This window comes from Cornus florida, unplaced genomic scaffold (assembly GCF_030987335.1).
Source record: "Cornus florida cultivar Cherokee Brave unplaced genomic scaffold, ASM3098733v1 CherokeeBrave_3.0.0_Hap2_Chr09, whole genome shotgun sequence".
In the NCBI taxonomy this organism is placed as follows: domain Eukaryota; kingdom Viridiplantae; phylum Streptophyta; class Magnoliopsida; order Cornales; family Cornaceae; genus Cornus; species Cornus florida.
This window is the reverse complement of record NW_026775579.1, coordinates 41560975-41580456: the sequence shown is the minus strand read 5'-3', so window position 1 is coordinate 41580456 and position 19482 is coordinate 41560975. Positions and strand designations below refer to the sequence as shown.

Sequence of the window (19482 nt, the reverse complement as noted above, 5' to 3'; positions counted from 1 at the left end):
ATAGCATGAAATTTAAATATCGTGGATGCATGCAAAACTGGAATCAAATCCGAATACGAAAAGTGAGGTCATGCTAACAAAGTGACAACAAAGAAAAAGACGAAAAGTGAATAGTGTCACAAAAGTGAAAATGTGAAAATGACTCGGTCCTCAAAGGAAGTAGTCAATCCAAGGAAAAAAGTCTCGGAAACCATCCCCGAGCACTTAAGATGACATTAAGTGGCAAGAAACCAAACTCAGAAAGGAAAAGATCAACGGAAAAAAAATATCCATAAAAATCTGAGAAAAGGAAAGGAAGGAAAATGACCGGGTCATTACATTAATGGCACTCGAATGGACTATCTCATTGCCACCAAGATTATTGCAAGTCGATATCACACCTGTCCTCATGGGTTTGCCTCCCTGTACGGACTGCTGCAATTTCAGTTGCCATCTGAAAACGGATTTTATTCTCCCACTACGTTGTGTAATCCCCTCACAACCCTTTTGAGAACTAAAATTGTCACTCCTCTTTCTAACTCTTCTTTTGTCAAGACCCGAACACAGATTTCTGCTAGCTGTAGAAGAACCTGTAGATACTCCACCTGTTACTATATTCCCTTGGAGAAGATACAAAATTTTTCACCTTGGTGCCTTGTAGCACCACAAGAGAATCCATCGCGACTATCATTACTCAACCCTCTGTTACAACCTTGTAACCTTTGGAGTCAAGCACACCAACTGAAATAAGATTCATCTTCAGATCCAGTACATGTCACACATTTAACAATGTTCTCACCAACCCATTGTGCATTTTGATCTTGACTGTTCCAATTTCCAAAATTTTGAAAGCTTTCCTGTCCGCCTTCAAAATTGAACCACCTTTCACCTCTTTATAGGAAGAGAAAGAATTCCTACTAGGACACATATGAATGGAACAAATAGAATCAAGAATCCAACTGTCACTAAATGACATACCTGAACACGAGGTTGTCATGAGAACATAATCGTCACTTTCCAAATCACTCGTTATAGCAGTTGCCATAGAAGCTGCTTCCTGAACCTTCACTTTGCCATTCCCATTCTTTGCCTTTAGTTTGGGACAGTGATTGATGATGTGCCCTATCTCGTGACAGTAGTAACATTCCACATTTTTATGAGATTTAGATTTGCCCCTACTAGCAGAACCCCTTATCTCACCTTTGCCTCTTACAAATAAACCATCGGCCTGTTCATCTCCAATATTTCCAGACACCTTTTTCCTCAACTCCTGAGAGTTCAATGAGGATTTAATATCCTCCATACTAATAGTGTCTTTTTCATAGAACAAAGTAGTAACAAAATACTCATAGGAAGGAGGCAAAGAACACAACAAAATAAGGGCTTGATCCTCGTCATCAATTTTAATATCAGAATTTTTCAAATCCATAATAATAGAATTGAAATTATCAATATGCTCCTTAAGAGGCATACTTTCTTTCATACGAAGAGTGTAGAGTCTCTGTTTCAGGTAAAGTCTGTTAGTGAGAGACTTCGTCATATATTCAACCACAACTTTGCCGCCATGTCTTCATCAATAACTTCACACAGCACCTCATCAATTAAATTCAAAATAATCGCACTGCACGCCTTTTCATCGACCTCATCCTTGTCTTCATTGGACATAGTTATTGGCAACTTGTCCTTCTCGAACAACACCTTCTTTAGACCTTGTTGAGTCAGCAGGGCCTGCATCTTGATGTGCCAAAGACTGAAACTAATCTTGCCATCAAATTTCTCAATTTCATATCTGGTCGACATCTTAAAAACTCCCCAAAATATTTCTCGGTGAATAGTAATGTATTTGTGAACAGTGCCTGAATAGTATGTGTGAACAGTACCATGTGTGATAACAGTATCTGTACACAATACACGAACCCAAGCTCTGATACCAATTTGTTATGAAAAAAATGATTAATTGGAGTTTATTAGAACAAAAGAAAAATTAATGACAAGAAAAATAAATAGGTACACACAAACGAGACAAGGATTTACGTGGTTCGGCTATGCCTACATCCATGGGGAGAAGACTAACAATATTTCATTATGAAAATAAAAAGATACAAGGCAAAGTAGCTCACACCCGAAACCCACTTATACCCTTTAACCTTTCACTCACTAACTAATATTACAAAATCACTCAACCCGGATGATTTTGGATGATTTCACAGCATATGGGCATAGGCTATTTATAGCCAAATAAAAGCATCTTGTGCTTGCTGATCAAGCACATGGGCTGACAAAAAACTTTTTAAAACACAGCTTGGAAATCACGTATGGGAAGCTTATTGAATACAATTCTTGGAGGTCAAGTTGATGATGCAGTAAATGATGTCATGGGTAATGCATTTACTTGGAGCTGAGCTGTCAAATTTTGAGCCACAAAGTTTAACATTTCAGCATCACGCGCTGCTCGAATTGCTCCAACACGACCATCCATCGTGTTACTAGGACTGACGACATCTGCTCCTGCTCGCGCCTACATATGGAAGTGAAGATTAAGTAATTAACAATCATAAAACTGGTCAGATCATGGAAGAGTGTTTAATAAATGTAAATGTGAGCAAAAAATATGTAAGGATAAAATATTGGTATCACTCAACTTCCATGAAAATTAGAGTTACTGTTGAAAACACCATTCCCTTTTCAAATACCAATCAATATTCGTTGCTCTTTCTATCAAATTTGTCTATTATTTCTGTTCTTTTGTTCTTAATTCTCTTAGTATATTCTCTTAAGTGTTCGGGTGTGAAAAATTACACTTACACTTTGGTGCCGTTTGTGGGAAGCGTTAACAAAAAAGCCTTCTCATTTTCATTTTCATGCAACATCACTCCGAAATGGCAACAGGATCAGATGCCGCACATATACAATAACAAGAAGTCATTCAGAAGATGCGTAAGGAGATGCAAGCTTAGTTTGACATCCTTTGGTAGGCGAATGATGTTAGTACTGAGCAGATCAACTTCTTGAGGCAAACCAACGAGGCTAACATAGCGTAAATCAATGCTCTGCGCCAAGAAAATGAAAGACTTCGAGCCAATGCTCGGCAGAAAGATCCATCGATAGTCCCACGACCCGAATACCAGAATGAGCCAATGGATCTACCTTTGGTGCCTGGACTCAATAATCCCCTCCGCAGCTGAGGGTTCCACGACAACAGTTCAACGTCCAAAATGACACTCTGGATCGAAATGGTACCGAATAGACAATGAGCCAATCCTGTATCCCGAGAAACTTTACGATGGGAGAACCTCAAACCACCAAGGTCCCAGCCTCAAAAGATCATGCTTAGTCAGGAAGAAGGATGCGTAGGTCCCAATTAGTGATCAGCAATCACTAGGGGACGATTTCATTGCCAAATTCCAAAGGGAGATAGAAGAACGTATCAAGGGACTGAAGGCCCAAACACCCAAAGACATGGCAAGGGAGTTCACAGCTTTTATAGTTAAAACTCCCTTTATGGATGAAATAGAACAGGTCGCAAGGCCCAAAAAGTTTACGATGCCAAAGTTCATCAAGTTCAATGGAACTGGAGATCCTCTCCAGCATCTAGATCATTTACACTCAGGAAATAACCCCAGAGGCACGGAACGATCCCTTTATGTCTAAAATCTTTCTATCTAGTCTAACAGACATAGCCCTGGAATGGTTCAAGAACCATCCGTCCAAGTCGATTGTGACGACCCTAGTTTTTCAAGCCAGTGCGTCCTGTGATGAACTATACCTTGCCCAATAACGAATCCGAAATGCGGAAACAAAAACATAAGCAAGGTCTCTAAGGATATACAACATCCCTAAGATGACAAGGTGACCTTCCATGAGGCCACGGAACTCAACGAGAACTAATGCGGAAAAAAAAAAGATCAGAAAAAGACCAAATAAGCCCTCAAGGGCAAAATGGTCTTTTTACATGGAAACAACGTATCTAGAAATGTACATCATCCCAACGATACAATCATAACTTCTTATGAAGCCACTGAAACAAAAGGAAAACAAACGGAAATGGTGTTTTAAAAAAGGATAAATTAAGCCCCAAGGGCAAAATAGTAATTTCTAGAAATATTTGGGTACTACCGAGTACACCGTTGGAAATACAACGAAAAATTAATTAAGTTAGACTCAAGAATCACTTGATTCGGAATCCGGACGAAAGAAAAAAGTCAAAACAAAGTTTTGACATCGTCGCTGCCGTAAGTCGTGTTTTGACAGCAATGAATAGTAATCTAGGCAAAATGCTGAAATTCGTGTGCCGTTTTGAGGCACTAAACGACGTTTTCTGGAAAAACACGAAGAAAAAACCCCCCTTAAAATAATTTTTCCAAGCTGATCATGTCAAAAGTAAATTTTATTTTTAACGTGACATCCCCAAAATGCCTTATAACAGACTTTTTCAAAATATGCATGTGCGCACAGGAAATCAGATTTGACGCGGGGTTTTTTTAGACCAAGACGGCATTTTCTGAAAAAAATTTGTGAAGAAACCACCCCCTAAAATCACATTTTTTATGTGCTCATGTCAAGACCAGAATTTATTTTTCAAATAAAATTTCCAAAATGCCCCTAGATCAGATATGTCAAAAACGATGAAAAAAAAAAAGAACAACTTTGCACCAAGTGTTCATTTGACCCTAAATGGTATTGTGTGCTAAAATGATCATGCACGCTAGCGTATTTAGTGATTTTAAGTGCATGGGAATGGTCTGTGGCTCCCAAAAATGGCCGATGCAAAATACGACCTATTCGAACCTCAAAATGCAAAGAAAATGCTTTAAATGGAAAACTTGAGACCAACAAGCATCCATTTCATACAAATGTTATATTTTGTGTAAGGTGAGCATTCACGCAAATGTAATATACATATTTACATGCGTTCTAATGGCCTACGGCCTCAATGGTCGCTAAATACAAAATATCACCTACTAAACCTCAAATTTTGCCAAAAATGGCTTTTAAAAGAGAAACTTGAAACTAAAAATTTTAAAATGGTTTCAAAAGACCGTTTGGCCCTTGGCCACACTTCATGCATAAATAAAGAGACCCTATGGAAGTACTAAAGCGCATTACCCACACCCCATGCAAATATAGTGAAGTTAAGACATGCCATTTTTCTATTTTTCAATAAAATCACTTAGAAATAAAAGTACTTAGAATACAAAATGAAAGTCCTTGGCCCATGGCCTTATTATATACATGTCAAATACATCCCAAATGGTGCTCTTAAGTGCTCATTACATATTTAGAACCAAATATATAAGTTTTGACATATAAAGCTACAAATAGCATTTTACGCTAACATTTTTATGAAATAAATACTTCAAATCTACAAGACATCCCAAAGTAAATGCAAAGCCCCAAGTCTTGAATCCAGTACCTAAAAAATGTCCCCACTACGTGGGTGAGTAACATGAAGCTACTCGTAAGAGATGAACATGTAAAGACCTAGCGTTTTACAAACTTATTAAGTTGATATAAATCAATTCATATGGTCATGCCATCTAGCATCCATGTCAAAGGTGAGGCTCAGGGAACATCCTAAGCTACCTTAGAGAATTTCTAACATAAACCACATCATTTATGCAATTTAACAACATAAGAGCATATAGTGCAACCAAAGAAGGCATAGGTATTCGAAGTTATCAACTTGTAATCTAAAATGTGAAAACAACCGAAACTGTTCATGCCACCTAACGTTTATGTTCCAAATGAGTCTAACGAATCATTTTAGGCTACATTAAACAATTAATACCCAAATTACAATATCAATGCAATTTTAACTAACATTGAACTTTTAATACAACACATCAAGGCATAGATTATCAAAGTTAACGACTTGAAATTTAAAATACGGAAACAAGAAGTTATAACAATTTAGTGCTATTAACTTGTATTGAAAAGTAAGGTATGCAAGTTACTAAGCACATGTATACTACACCTAATTGAAATGTCAGACACCACATCGCAAGCTATAAATAATCCATATTAAACAACTTGAAATTAAATGCGAAATCAAGTAGTGGCGGAAAGACAAGAACATATGGTATCAATGACCAAACAAGCTGATCTCGGGTTACTAGCCCACAAGGTACTACCTAGTGCTCACTAAACCCGAAATCAAATTGTATATTGGTGTTTTAGGGTTACTAGCCCTCAGGGAACCACCCAATGCGCACTATATGTTGTAAAGGGAGCTCTCATCCCCCGTACTAGAGCCATGCCCTAGCCGTAACATATTACAATGTCCTTGTAAGCTTTCTTGAAATTAAGAAGTTGTGCATTAAGGTATAATACATATACACAATATATTACTACCACGCACAAACAAGTCAAGTAAAACACACAATATTCATCCTATGTCTTCAAGCTACAATGGCAAACGACATGTCAAATATATAATGTGTGTATAAACAAGTTAAACTATAACTTCTACTCATAGAATACTATAATGTAATCATACAACAAGTTTCAAATTTACAAGTTAAGCATGAAAACAACTTCAATACCTAACTACCTCAATAGAAGCATATAATGAAATTTGATTAAATTAAAAAATTAAATTCTCAAGAATACAAAGTTACTCCAAATATTCTAAAATTAATATAAGTTAAAGGTCATAGCAAGGCCTAGTTTAATAACGCTTTACAAGTTATTTCTACCTAACTCACAACTAGGTAAATTAAACTTCATACAAGAAAATAATTAAATAAAGTTCTTCACACTTATTCAAATATTCTCATTTTCATATATGTTAATGATCAAATTAAGGCCTACTTTAATTTCACATTGTAAGTTCATTCCAAGCTAGGTACAACCATGTGAATTAAATTCCATACAAAGAAAATAATTAAATAAAAGTCTCAAAATCTATTCAATTATTCTCAATTTAATGTATATGATAAAACATGTCAAGCTCATCAATAATATCAAGTTAAAAATCCAATGAAGTGAGTAGAACACTTAAAATAAAATTAATTAACCTAATTAATTAATTTTCTCTACATTTTAAAATGACTCCGAATATTCTCAAATTCACATATGTTAAAGAACATACTAAGGCTTAATTTAATATCACATTACAAGTTGATTCCATGCCAGTTACAACCATTTGAATTAAATTTTCATAAAGATTAAATAAAAGTTGCAATACTTATTCAAATCCTCCCAATTTAATATATGTAAATAAACATATCATGGCCTAATTTAATAGCATGTCATAATTTAATTCTAAGCTATATACAACCATGAGAATTAAATCTTATACAAAGAAAATAATTAAATTAAATTCTAGATAAAATATCTAGGCATGCATACAAGTTGTATAAGCTTATAAAACAATCAATATAACATTTATTTAAAACTAAAACATCCCCTACCTCACTTTGAGATGAAATCTCAAATCCCCACAGGAAGAAAATCGCTCCGAATCCGACGATACTCCTAGGTTATGCTGGGAACTATGAGGGAAGCCACTTTAACCCTTGAGGCATCATGAAAATCGAAACCCGAACTTAAAACCCGAACTCAAAAATGGTTGGAATCGGCTTCTAATAAAGGAGAAAGGACCGCCTCGCCAAAGCCTGCGATAAACATTAAGGTACTACGACATTTTACAAAGGGGAAAAAGGTTAATTTAAGAGAAAAAGGGTGGCTGTAATGACCCGGTCATTTCCCTTCTTTTCTTTTTTTGGCAAATTTCTTTTTTCGTCTTTTCCCTATTTCGTCCTTTAGTCGTTTTTCATTTTTCCTTACATAACCTCACTTTTTGTGCTCGGATTTGATTCTAGCTTTGCATACATCCATGATATTTCATTTCCGTGATATCTACATTTTCACTTTTGTAGAAAAGCATGTTAAATGTTTACTTTTCTTGTAAAGGGTATAAATACATAACTTTTGGTAATTACTCTAAACTTAAGGGGTTTTTGCGTAGTTAAATAAAGTAATTATTTTTCGTCTTAGGGACCATTTTGTAATTTAATTTGGAAGATATTTTTAAAAATGACCTTTTCGTAATTTTTGGAAAATGTGACAGTGTCACATTCTCATGGTGGCACTTTTTAGCATTGGGGTGGAGTGACTTGGAAGCATGATCTCACGACACATGGAGGGTAGAGATTCACCCACTTGTTGGCCTATGATAGGTGCACTTGTTGGCTTGGATGGTTGACAGGTGTAGGTGTGGGATTAAGTCTAGGAAGGAACCATGGATTTGTGACAAGTGTAGCCTTACAATTTGGTCTTACATTTGTGTGCGTGTGAGAGGTAGTGTAAGAGAACATAGTGAGTGGAGGAATGCTAAATCCTCCACTCACCTCACTTTATTGTGTTATCTTCACCACTTTATTCTCAAGCCCTAACCTAGCCTCCATTGAAAGAAAAAGTTGACTTAGAGCTTTGACTTCATTTTTGACCTCCTTTCACTCACCTTAGACCATTAAGCTTGGAATACAAAAGCCTTGCCTCATCTTCCTCTTCATAACCCTAGAAGGAAAAACTTGAAATTCCTTTGTTTCCCTTGGATTCAAGAGGAACAATCCTCTTGTGAGGTAGGGGTGGTTGTATGTTTATCCTCTTTGGGTTTTATATATATTGGAGCTTGATTTATATTGATTACATGCTTTTTAAATTCTTGTACTTGCATATAAATAGAGGTTTGATATGCTTGACTTAGGATTTGTAAATTTAAGCATGTATATGACTATTAAATTGTATAGGTAGATTATTGTTTAATGATTTGCCTAATACTTGTGATTTCATTGAGGGTTATTATGAATATCTTGAAATTACACTTATGTTGTTAAGTGATATAGATTTCATTGAAAGCTTAGTATGAAAATCTTGCACGTGGCACTTATAACTACTTGTAGGTAGATTACTATATTGCATGATTTGCAATTGTGGCCTACATTGATAGTAAATTTATATAACATGATATGTAGTATCATTAACTTGCTACTTTAGTCATGTAACCTTAAGACATGGGTTGTGTGGTTTTACCCTACTTGTGCTTGGTAGGTAGTTTCATGCATTGAGATTGCATAAATGTCATGAACTTGTTGATTTTTGGAAGCTTGTAAGGATATGAAATGTTTGATGGCTAGGGTTTGGCTCTAGTATGGAGGATAAGAATTCTCCTAAGTCATAGTGCGCACTAGGTAGTACCTTGTGGGTTGTAATTACCCAAAATAACTTGTATGGTCTCATGGCCACATATCCTAGTCTTTCCATTATTTGATTTCGTATTACTTTCTAAGTTGTAAATCATAGATTTCTTGTAGCTTGTGATTTGGTAATCTTAGTTATTGTACTTGTCTTGTATACTTAGATGCTACATGTTTATCATTTCAAACATTTGTATAGTTTGAGATGATCCCTTAGAGTACCATGGAAACATAGACATTAGGTGGAATGCACCCTTGTGATGGTCTATGTTTGGTTCACATTATACTTAAAACTATAGGGTATGCACATGCACCATATCGTACTAGTAACTTGATTACTCACCCTAGTCGTTTGGGTTATTTTGAAGGTAAAGAAACTTTGTTTTGGGATGCATCAGTCTTGATGTATTTTGTTGTATTTTTGAAAACATGCAAGTGTTAGCATGTAGTATCATTTTGGTGTAAAATGCTATTTTTGTCTAGAAATATGTAATGTGTACCTAAATACACTTTTTAATGCTTAAATAACATGTATGTATTGAGGCCAAGGGCTAAGCATGTTTAATTTAGCACTTGTAGTCATTTGGTACCATTTTTTTTGCTTTAAGAATGCATTTAAACAAACTTTGGAGGTTTAGCAAGTAAGATTCTTGTAAATGATGTGTATGAGGCCTTGGGCTGTTGTTCTATGTATAAATAATACATATTAAGGTTGTTAACATGTCCACACATCCATATCTCATTGAAAATTAGTTTTATAACATTCAATTTTGAACCAAATCATCATGGGATTCAAAGTATAGGTTGAACCTTAACACCTTAAGCTTATAACAGGCCTTACAACAGTTTTTCGAGGTGTTTCGGTCGACCGATGGCCCATTTCGGTCGACCGATGCCTCAATTTGGTCTACCGAACCAACCAACCCTCAAAAACATGATTTTAGAAAAGTTTTTGTGAGTTTTGGTAGACTGAAACTCTATTTCGGTTGACCGAAACAGCCCTCACACGCCAACCTTTCAGGTTAGGTTTCAGCACTGAAGTTCCAACTTCAAATGATCATAACTTCTTCATTTCTAATCCAAATGGGGTGATTCTTGAGCCTAAACTCAAGTATTTTGAGTTAGCATTCCAATGGTACCTATGCTAATCTCTGATTCAAATTAAAGTGGGAGATATTAATATTTTAGTGGGATAGTGTCAGTTTTTGCTTAAACCGGGAAAGGGCAATTTGTGAGATTCTTGGCCAATGTTCTTGGAACCTCTTGGAATATTGTGAAATGATTAGATTAGATTGTATTAACCTTATTTGACTTGTTTAGAGTTAAATTTCCCTTCTTAATTATAAATTGACCATTTTGCCCTTGATTAACGAATTTTGCCCGTTTTGACTCCTAATTCTTTTTTTGCTCTCTTTAACTTCCGTGGCTTCATGGAATGTCACATTGGTGTCTTAGAGATGATTTATATCTCAAAGGACTTTAGTTTCATCTTTTGCTTCTGCATTTCGAATCCATTATCGGGTTAACTTTCAGGTCATCACTAATACACCGGGTTGAAAAACTTGGGTCACGATAGTGGTAGCCCCCTTGGGCTACCATGGCTAATTTGCAGTAGTGTGAGAAGAAGCAGATGAAATGTTTTTATTTTTATAACCCCTTATTTATAGTAAAACCCTAAAAGTGTCCAAAAAGGGCCCCGCCAGGTCCAGAAAAGTGGAATTTACGCTAATGGGCTCAAACGGTAAAACACAGTGAACAAAAAAGAACTGAAATGAAAAAAAAATGAACAACAGAAGAAACGGCGTCAAAAATTGAGTCCCGTGCAGAAAGATATGCCCCGAATAAGTTCGACGCTAACTAGGGTCGAAAATCCTAAAACTGGGGAAAACGACCGGAAGGAAATTATAATGGTACAAGACTTGACGAAATGTGAAAATAAATCCCGTACAAGAATCCAGGCTCAAAATGAGGCATTTTGTAATAACTTTTGTTAATTGTACAATGGCTCCTCTAAGAAAGGATAACTGCAAAACTACCCAGAATGAAAATATCTTTTGGAAGATATTTTCTTAAAAACCCCTAATCAAAATATCTCCAAAAGATGTTTATAAAAAACACCCCAAGAAACATCAATGTTTCTAAAGAATCCTTTCATCCATACTTCTGCGGGAGAAAGAAACAACCGACGAGCTTTTCTCCAAAAGTAAAGTTACGCATTTCCAAGAAATCAACTGAAATGAAAACTTGTGAAGTTAAAACTCAACTCCAAACATGAAAAGTGAGGTTGTGCCAATAAAGTGACAAACGGAAAAAAGACGAAAAGTGAATAGTGTCAAAAAAATGAAAAATGTGGAAATGACTCAGTCCTTAAAGAAAGTTGTCAATCCAAAGGAAAGAGTCTCAGAAACCATTTTCAAGCACTCGAGATGACATTAAGTGATGAGTAACCGAACTCAGAAAAGAAAATTTATCCGTAAAATTTCAGAAAAAAGGAAAGGAAGGAAAATGACAGGGTCATTACATCGATCTCAAACTTTGAGACACTATACATCGCATTTCTAGCCCAGTACTGTAAAAAAAAAAAAAAAAAGAAACCATTGCTAGTCTCTTCACAATTCAGCAGATGAAAGGGGAAAGCCTCATGACCTTTCTCACTCGGTTCAACATGGAATCTTCAGGCATTCCGGATTGCAACTAGGATATGGCTATAGAGGCGTTTAAGATAGATGATACAAGGTACACGTTTCCATTCCTCGTTAGTAAAAAAGACTCCGTGATGGTCACAACTTGTTACCACTTAAAATTACCACTTGCAGTAGCACATATATCAATGTACAATAGGGCTATTATAAGGGTTTGTCGAAAGATTGCTAATTTATGGCAACCAAAATTGAAAAATCACTTCAAGTTTGATTAGAGATATAATGATTTGATTTGTTTGTCACTTAACATGAAATTAAAACTTAAAACAGAAAGTAAAATGATTCAATTGATTTGAGAAAATAAAGAGAGAAGGCTAGGGAATTGACTTCACCTAAACCTTATAAACATGCTAACTTGCATTCAACTTGGGGATAAACTAATATGTATATAAAATGATATGTAGAAGTATAAAACAACCATAACATCTTCCAGAAATTTATACATTTCAGGACTAAACATAACCCATCTTTGGTTGGTATTACTCATCCATCTAAACTAAGTTGTGGTATGAAACATCTTTCCTAACTATGGCCTATCAAGGTCTTTCAATTGTATGTTGAAGCATATGAAATTTGATTATCTATTATAAATTATCTTCAGTTGGTATGGACCATCTACCTAACATAAATTAACCTAAAAGTGTAGCATGGTCCATCTTCCTTAAGTATAATCTATACAAATTATCAATTAACATGCCAATATAACCATTTCATAAATTCACATTCCCATTGTTACTATTGGAATATAAAGTGTATCATTATGCCAATACGAATTCTAAGACAAGATATACATATCAATATAACTATCTATGCAAATGAAAATCACATACATTATTTCAATGTAAAGAGACATCAGTTCAATGTAAATAACTTCTAATTTATGAAATCAAATATACACAAGAGGAATCCCCAAATTGAGAAGACAATTACAACATGTTTACTCAGTCTAAGTTACATCAACTCCCTAGGAGAGGAATTAGTTCCTCATGGACATAGCTGCAGCTTCAAGGATTGAAGAAGAAGAAGATTTCCTCTGCAGCCCCATTGTTGCAAAACTTAGCATAAAACCTAGAAAAACTCTCCTCCTCCCTGCAATATACTTTTCAAAGTATATCCATTTGATACAAGCCTTTTGCCTCCTCTTAAACTCAAAATGGGCTGCCTAACAACCCTAGCCCGTTGAAATTCGAAAATCCTAAAAAAGAGGAACAAACTTTGACAAAATCAACGTTGGGCCAAGTAGGCTAGCATCCGGACATGAAGGCTAGCGTCCGGAAGTGAAGGCTGAGTGTATGGCATCCGGATGCCATATCCTGTGTCCGGATGCGAAGGCTGAGTGTATGGCGTCCGGACACTATATCCTGCGTCCAGAAGCGAAGTGAATGCATAGCCCCAAATGCAACTTGTTTTACATTTCTTTAGCTTGGACCATTGAGTCCTTCTTCAACCTAATGTGTTGTTGAGAGTTTCCATAGGTACATTGGAACCTCTTTTCTTGACTAGCCTTAGATGTTGACACCCGGAGTGCATTTGATCTTCAAAAGCTCTTAAAGTCTTCTTTTTTCTTTCTTTTTGGAGAGAACACCTGAAAATAGACAAAAACACAAAAATGAAGAGAATCTATATACAAATACCAAATAATGGACTTAACTAATGAGATTAAGGGCACTTAAATATATAATATTCAGCGCTTATCGCACCCCAAACTTATATTTTGCTAGTCCCTTAGCAAAAGAAAAATGAAACACACCATAAACTATCCACATTTCTCCTCTTTCATAGGAGTGACGATTGCATTTAGCATATGTAATAAGCCTTTTAAACCTTAGGTATCCCTAGAGGACGAGTGAAGTCTCGTGAGGGTTTACCAGAATTGATACCCACAAACATTAAGTAACTAGGCTCATTCTAGTATACATTGAAACATGTGACTTTGGGGAAAAACTCTATCATGAAGACTACAACAAGTATGCATATAATGACATCTCAAAATAATATTCAATTCCTAGTATTCATGCATCAACAAACTAGTCCACATATATGATCTTCAATATCTCATTTATAATAGAATTTCATCTTAAGTTCCTTAGAAGTGAACCGGAATTTAATTTTCTATTTATAAAGCAATTTTAACCCTTTTATGGCTCATACAATGTCTTCCACATCCTTAATTAATCTTTTGAAATCATAATCCAAGGCATTAATTTATTTGAACACATTTTGTGTTGCTTTTTTTTTTTTTTTTTTAATATATATATATTTTTTTATTATGCATGACCATGTGCAATGTCTAAGTTCCTTAAGCTCTCTAATCACCCCATGTAACAAGCGTTGAGCTAACAACTCCCAAACCAGATGGTCTTAGGGCATTAAGTGTAAAGACATTCCTAAGGGCGTAATGACTCAAATGGTTAGGCTACAAACTCAAACCAATCATACATCTTACATTATTTCCTTGTCTTCCTTTTTAATCAGTTGACATATCGAAAGAATGCAGTTTTATTTATTTATTTTTTCAATGCCAAGGATTATTTCATTCATACAACTTACTAATTTAGGGAGCCAATTAAGTAAAACCACAAGAAAGGGAATGCAATTTCCAGTGTGCTCAATGTGCATTGTGAAGTCACTTAGAGATGAAAGACTCCAAAATAAAATATTTAAATCACGTAATTGACCTTTTCTCATTTGAACAATCATGCTAGCAACTTTCAATCATTCCTTGATATCATATATAAGCATACAAATTGTATTAATTACATAGATCCCCCCCCCCCCCAACTTAGTTCCAACAATACCAAAAATCATTTGCCTAAACATAGAATTATTATTATTTTATTTATTTATTTTTTTATTTTTTATATATCAACAATAAAAACACATCTAACAATGACAAAATGCATATGAATAGTTAACTCTCAACACCCCCAAACATAAATGATACATTGTCCCCATTGTATGAAGACAAGTATAGAAACTAAGCATGCATAGAAGTGTAAAAAGAAAGAAACTACCGGGTGCGAAACAGTGATTCCGTTGCATCCAGTCGCATTCAAAATGCCAAAGTTTGTAATGAACCGGTCATTTTCATTCCTCTCCTTTTCTCAGATTTTCACAAATATTTTTTTTTTCCGTTGATCTTTTCCTTTCTGAGTTCAGTTTCTCATCACGTAGTGTCATCTTGAGTACTCAGGAATGGTTTCTAAGACTCTTTTCCTTAGATTGATGACTTCCTTTGAGGACCGAATCATTTTAACATTTTCACTTTTGTGACACTATTTACTTTCATCTTTTTCTCGGTTATCACTTTGTTGGCATAACCTCACTTTTCGTGTTCGGATTTGATTCTGGTTTTGTATGCATCCACGATATTTAAATTCCATACTATGTGTATTTTCACTTTTGTAGAAAAGCATGCTAAGTGCTTACTTTTCTTATAAAGGGTATAGACGCATAATATTTTTGTAATTTTTTGAACTTTTGGGGTTTTTGTGTAATTACTGTAAAGTAATTATTTTTCATCTTAGGGACCATTTTATAATTTAATTTGGAAGATATTTTCAAAAAGGACCTTTTTGCAATTCCCGAAAAGTGTGACAAGTGTCACACTCTCATTGCTCCACTTGTTGACATGTGTGTGGAAACACTTTGAGGCCTTAGATGAGGACATGTGGAGGGTGGAGATTTAACCACTTGTTGGCCAAGGATTGGTGCACTTGTTGGCTTGGATGGTTGACAAGTGTAGGTTTGAGAATAAGCCTAAGATAGGGCCTTGGATTTGTAACAAGTGTATGCTCCAAATTAAGTCTTGCAATTGTTTTTGGACCACTTTGGGATTATGGTTTTAAAGAAGGGTTTTTATGCAATTGACCATTAATGTGTGTGTTGACCAAGGTGTAAGAGCACATAGTGAGTGGGGGATTTCTATTTCCTCCACTCACACATTTTCACATTATTTCATTCCTTCCTCACCAAAAATCCAAGCCTCCATGGATGGAGCTTGAAGCCTTAGGTCTTGACCTTGATTTTTGAGAGCCTTCCATTGATTTCCAAGCTTAACCTTGGGAATACTTTTTGTTCCCCTCATCCTCCACTTCATAACCCTTGAAGGGTTTGTCATTTTGTGTTGATTTGCCTTGGATTCTAGAGAGACACTTCTCTAGTGAGGTAGGGGGTGTTATAATTTATTTTTCCAAGTTATTTTACTTGCTCTTATATGAAATATAAGTTGTATGCATGACTTTTTGTTAATTTGAGAAATTAGAGATTTATCATAGCTTGCACATAACTCATTTTAGACTTGGTAAATGGCATAGCTACGAGTTGATCTTTGATATATATTAATTTGGGATGATTTAGATGAGTTTTCAAATCTAGAGATTAAATGGATTTAATTTGATTTAAATTCTAGTAAATTGTGTTTTGCTTGTATTCCATTTTAGACTTGATATATAGTATGACCATGACTTAGTGCTTGATATATATTAATTTGGGGTCATTTGAATAACTTTTGAAATCTAGAGATTTTATTGATTTAAATTAATTAAATTTTATTTCATGATATTTTGCTCATTTTGCACTTTTGATTTGATGTATGTAATAAGCATGTTATGTTGTTTAACATATATTAATTTGAGGTTATTTGAATTTGATTTAAAATTTAGAGAATTTAATTATTTTGTTTAATTAAATTCTATCTAGTGGCTCCATGGATCTATTTGTGTTTTAGAAGTTCTTTCTATATTCAAATCATGGACTTGGACCGTTTGTGTATTCACTTAATTTTGTGTTGAGCATTTAATAACATTGTTGTTATATTTATATTCATAAGAACCTATTTTCTTTATGGAATATATTGTTGCCTTATGTAATGAATTGTACACTTTGTAATTGACATTATGTATGCCATTTTAGAATTGAAACTCTAAGGCATGAATTGTATGGTTTCAACCTACTTGTGCATAGAAGGTATTTTCATGCATTATATAAATTATGTATAAGTTGTAAACTTATTTGGTTTATTTTGGAGTTTTGGGACATTATTGTTACAAATGACATGGCTAGAGTTTAGCTCTAGTGTTGGAGGTATGAGTTCTCCCCAATTGAGATAATGCGCACTTAAGGTAGTCTTCCCTGTAGGTTAGTGCCCGAAATAACCATTGAGGTCTAGGCAGAATTCCGAGCTTAGATGTCCAAGTTTCACTATTTGGTTTCGCATTAAATTCCAAGTTGACAATCATGTTTAATTGTGACTTGTGGTTTTGGTTATTGGCGATTTTGATGTTGTTAAGTACATCCGAGCTTTATGATTTTAATGAATCATTTTAAATTTCGATGTTGTTAAGTACATCCGAACTTTATGATTTTAATGAATCATTGTAAACTTTGATGTTGTTAAGTATATCTATGCTATATTGTTCAAATGCAACTTAGGAATGATCCTATAGATTCATTCGGAACATAGACGTTAGGTGGCATGACCCACTTTTGTTGTTTTTTGTATTTTAGATTTCAAGTTGATAGCCTTGAGAATCTATATCTTGTTGCTTTGTATAGCATGTCCTTATGTTGTTTGGAATTGTATGAAGGGTGTGAATTGTGCTAGAAATGAGCTACGGTAGCTTAGGATGCTTCCTGAGTTTCACACTCGACATAGACGTTAGGTGGCATGATCCTTTTGAACTGTTTCGTGTTAGTCTAAAAATCTTTAAGAAATCGAGTCGATGCATGCTCATTCTCTACGAGTAAACTTATTTACTCACCCCGAAGTTACTGGGGGCCTGTTTCAGGTATGAAGACTTGGTGCATGATGTTCATCATTGCTTGGATGATAGTTGACTTGAAGGCTTTAGTTCTTGTAAAGGTTGGCTTGAAATGCCATTTTAGCCTTAATTGTCAAAATGTGTATTTTTTATTCAATATATGTAATGTGTACGTAAGTACACCCTTTACAATGTATTTGACATGTATGAGATGAGGTCCGAGGCCAATAAGATGTATCTTGTATCCTATGTAATTTATGGAAAAATGTTAAGTTATTGTTTCACCATGTTTGCATCGGGTGTGGGAATTCCATTTTGATTCTTCCGTAGGATCTCATTAGTGATGTATGAAGTGTGGCCAAGGGCCAAACGGTAATTCAAAACCATTTCATGATTTTGGTTTTCATTTTTTTTATTCTAAATTCATTTTTGCCTTTTTGGCCGTCGGGGGGGTTGGATTTTGACTTGGCCATTTTCAGGAGCTGCAGATCATTCCCGCGCGTTCAAAATTACTATTTACGTTTGCATGCATGATCGTTTTCATGAAAGACCCTTTCGTTTATGTTTTGAGCCTCCTATGGACTCATTTCACTTATTTATTGAAAAATCTTGCTTAAGGCCATTTTGGGGATTTCCTTTGGGAAATAAATTCCGTTCTCAACTCCATCACATAGAAAATGTGATTTTAGGGAGAGTTTCTTATTCGTGTTTTTCCGAAAAATGTCATATTGACCTCTTAAACTGCGTTCTAAGTCCAATTTTCTGCTCAAAGCACTGTTCCTGCATTTTTTGAGGTTCCAGCCCATGCTGCTGCCCCATTTGGCTAGTCCCCGCAGCCATTTGGCTGGTACCCATGGCTTACTACCGCATTGGGTGGGCCCCCGTAGGTTTTTGGCGGGCCCCCGCGGATATTGTTCCTGCTCCAGACATTTTTTTTCAACGAGCCATATCTCACTCGTTTTAACTCCGAATTGGTCCGTTCTTGAGTCTAAACTGACCATGTTGAAATAAGCTTTCCAATGGTACCAATTAGAGCTTCAGATTCTATTTTAAGCTCAAGTTATTCATGTTTTAGTGAAGTAGTGTCAGAATTTGGTTCGAACCGGGATAGGGTTTTCCTTCCTTCGACTTCGGGACTTGATATCTTTTCTGTCTAGACTCCAAACCAGGTGATTCTTAAGTCTAACTTCATTAATTTTTCATTATCTTTCCAATGGTACTAGTTTTAGTTTCAGATTATTCTTCTAGCTCAAGATATCCTTGTTTTAGTGAGAGGGTGCCGGATTTGGTTTGAACCAGGATAGGGTTCATCTGGGATTTCTCTTCCCTTGGCCTTGGGACTTCATGTGAAGTTACCAAAGGATGTTTTAGGATGTTTTAGATCTAATTTGACTTGTTGAAAGTTAAATTCCTTCCTCTTAAGGTAAAATGACCATTTTACCCCTAGCTCTTCTTTTGTAGGGTTTTGATGCCCTTCTCTTCATTTTATTTCTGTTAAGTCTCAAAACTCTTTTAGAGTCCATTCTTGTTCTCTAGGGATGACGTACATCTCTAAGGACTTGTCTTTGTTTTGCTTCCGCACTTTATTCATTTGAATTCCGTGGCTTCATAGGGAGTCATCGTGGTGCCTAGGGATGGCGTACATCTCTTGAGGCCATTTTGCTGCTTTTGTTTCCGCATCTTGGATCCGGTTTGGGTCATCATAGGACACACTGGGTTGAAAAATTCAGGGTCACCACAGGTGGTATCAGAGCTCCTAGGTTTGAATACCTTGGACGACGGGTTTTGGGTGCATATCATGGTTATGTTGACATGCTCTATGTGCTTATATGCTTCATG

At 35.5% G+C, this 19482-nt stretch overlaps 1 pseudogene; it reads right to left on the bottom strand.

Annotated features, from left to right (window-relative positions):
- Positions 1-19482, bottom strand: part of LOC132272527 (delta-aminolevulinic acid dehydratase, chloroplastic-like) — a 60916-nt pseudogene that overhangs the window by 33620 nt on the left and 7814 nt on the right.